General features: G+C 51.7%; 1 long non-coding RNA gene across 1 annotated transcript; it reads left to right on the top strand.

Moving 5' to 3' along the window:
* Positions 1 to 776: 776 nt before the first annotated feature.
* LOC129735801 (uncharacterized) lies at positions 777 to 2,490 on the top strand. The gene is made up of 3 exons (XR_008731652.1): positions 777 to 923; positions 1,437 to 1,518; positions 1,932 to 2,490. It is a non-coding gene; the product is annotated as an uncharacterized LOC129735801 (long non-coding RNA).
* The last annotated feature ends 581 nt before the right edge of the window (positions 2,491 to 3,071 follow it).

Here is a 3,071-nt window from a genome sequence, read left to right as displayed (position 1 = left end):
GGGAAGGAAAAGACTTGGCTCTTTATTGCAGCACACTCTCCCTCACTTCTCAACACTGTAACCTGAATTGATGGTCTCCGATTGCTAAGGAGGACAGCGCAAAACCAAAAAGAGGGATGTCAGCATCCCACGTGTAGAACATGAGAGCTTGGAAGGGAAATGGTGACAAGCAGTACGACAGCTAAACCATAACCGTATCGTGTTCAGATATTTAACGCTACTCTGCTTTGGTAGTGCCGGGGAGAAAACATCATGCTATACAACAAGCAAGCCCAGGAGAAAGCCTCCTCCCCTCACACACAAAGCTTCTTTAGATTACTTACTGCCAGCAGTTCTACTTGGGCTGACACCGTTCTCTAGAAGCAACACACTGAGGTTCAGATCCAACTTTGCAGCTGTGCTCATAAATTCCAGTAAAGGATTCCTGCTGCCATAACTCTTTAGCCCCAAGCTGCAGGCTTAATGGCTTCCTCACCTGAGTTCCACCAGTAGTTACCCGGCATCACTCTCATTCTCCTCCAGCGTTACGCATTTGCCGTAGATATGTACTGCAATCTCGGCAATGTGTAGTAGAAGCTGTAACAGTTAACCTAATGCAGTTAACCTACAGGTGTTCCTGTCCAAGCGAGCGACAGTTTCAGATGTGTTTTCTGCTGCACTCCCTTGCTGGGGACTAGTGTTAGCCCTACGTTTCACACTGCCTTTAAGCGCTGCAGAAATGGAGTCAAGCCACTCCTTTACACGTTGCTTTCTCTTTTGGAAAGCTTCTGCAGAAACGATTCCAAGCCTCTGCACAACCTGCACACGGAGTGGGACTCCAGGACACGCCTCTCACCCAGCATTCCTCCCCATCCGTCAGCTCGCGCGACCGTGCTCGCGTCCAGGGGAGTTCTGACCTCGGTGACACAGATCAGGAAAAAAAGGTAAAGACACGAGGGCTACCGTACATGGATTCCTATCACGGTATGCGTTCCTAGTTCTCTTGAGGATGGTGTGGGACTTCAATGGCCAGATTTCCCACCGCCACCACCCCCGTGGGGAGACTACTGGCTTTCATATTTAGCATTTACTCCTTAGTTGCTCTCCCCTACCTGGAAGTTGCTATGGGCAATCACTGGTGGAACGACACAGCTGAAACTTGTTCTCTAAAAAGCAGCCTGTCAATCTGGCATGACACATGCAAGGGGCTTTCCACGTAGTAAACACTCTTAGCGTTTCCTTGCGGTGTCTCTGAAGTGCCGCGTACACGGCGCTCATGCAACATCACCTTTTGCAGGCTGGCGTCCTTTGCTCACACTGTGGCAAACCTGATGGGACACCTTGGGCTAGGCCATAAAGCCCACACTCACACAGCTAGGGCTAAATGGAAACACATGCAAAAACTGTCACGAATCAGCTTCTCTTCTTTCATGGTCACTATCCCGTACGTCTTCTAGGTGCTGGATAAAATCAGCCAACTTTTGGAGACAGACTCCCTTACCAAGATCCAAGAATGGTTTGCAAGGGCAAGTAAACAAGGTAACAAAGATACACACCTGCATCCCTTTCTGAGAAGCACGCGCTCTTGTACATTCACATCAAACCCTGAAATTCTCATCGACCTGAGCTGAGTGGCATTGCCGAGGTGGAAGGAATTGGGACCAGCAAAGTGCGCTGGGCCCAGCTGTGGCTGCGCTGAGCAGTCAGGTGACAGCAGACAGAAAGCAGTCACTCACACCTCAGCGCTCTCCGGTTTGGTGCGGGGCGGAAAAACGCGCTCTCCCACTGGGGCTCTGGGCGGCTGGGGGCGGGCAGAAAGCAAACAAAATGTCTCTCTCGTGTCTTTAAGCCCTTTGAAAACGTGGTAAGGGAACTCCTGAATTCACCCCCAAACATCCAGATCAGCAGCAAGTGGGAATTTGAACAAAATTTCTGCTACCTTCACGTTTCAGAGAAAGACTTTGTGTTCAGCCTGGTGGATTGAGAACTGACTGAGAAAGACGTGCTGAAATCTGAGGAAGGTGCAGCAGAGAACATCAACAGCCCGACTCTGCTGAAGCCTCTCCCTCCACATCGGAGAAGCCTAGACGGGGAAATGACACCGGCCACGTAAAACCTGCAGGGAGGTTGCCACAATGAGGGATAAGCTAAACCCCACAACCAGAAATTTTTGGGTTCTCCTCCTGTGAAAAAGGTAACTTTGTGATTGCAGTTGATCATGGCCAGCCTTCGACAAAAATGCTCCTAAGTACAAGCCACGCCAGGCAATTTGATACAAGTGTAGTTACACGTGTATCACATTTGATACAAGTTTGATACAAGTACCAAGTTTTAGCAGCACTGGAAACCCCTTGGAGAGCAACCTCCTTTTACATTGCGGTGCACGGTTTATACCTACAAAGACCATCAGGGCACTGGACTATCTCCCTTACGAGGACAGGCTGACAGAGCTGGGCCTGTGTAGCCTGGGGAAGAGTGAGAGGGCATCTCCTCAGTGCACATAAATATCTTTAGGGCAAGTGTCAAGAGGATGGGGCCAGGCTCTTTTCAGTGGTGCCCAGCGTCAGGACAAGGGGCGACGGGCGCCAACTGAAACACAGGAAATTCCATCCGAGTGTGAGGGAAAACACCTTCACTTGGAGGCTGTCGGAGCCCTGGCACAGGCTGCCCAGAGAGGCTGTGCAGCCTCCTTCCCTGGAGATACTCAAACCCCACCTGGACGCGACCCTGTGCAACCCGCTCGAGGCAAACCGGCTTTAGCAGGGGGTTGCACGACATGGCCTGCACAGGTCCCTTCCAACCCCAGCCGTTCCGTGAGCCTGTGACATTCTGAGGTCTGCTCCTGTAAGTCACACGCAAGCTGAAACTCCCTCTGCCAACAAACTCTGGCATCCGCCCTCTGCTAACATCTCGCCCTCACTCTCTGCAGGCTACGTCAGGCCTCCTCAGACCTTTCCAGCTACCAAAGCCCACTCTTGCACCCTCTACCCAGTCAGGGCAAGCCAAACATACTGGCGCTGCCAAGGAACGCCACCGTCACCTCTTTGTGCCCCTTCTGAAGCACACGGAGGCAACACAAGCCAGTCCCAGCG

Source organism: Falco cherrug, chromosome 1 (genome assembly GCF_023634085.1).
Source record: "Falco cherrug isolate bFalChe1 chromosome 1, bFalChe1.pri, whole genome shotgun sequence".
In the NCBI taxonomy this organism is placed as follows: domain Eukaryota; kingdom Metazoa; phylum Chordata; class Aves; order Falconiformes; family Falconidae; genus Falco; species Falco cherrug.
This window is presented reverse-complemented; position numbering and strand designations above follow the sequence as displayed.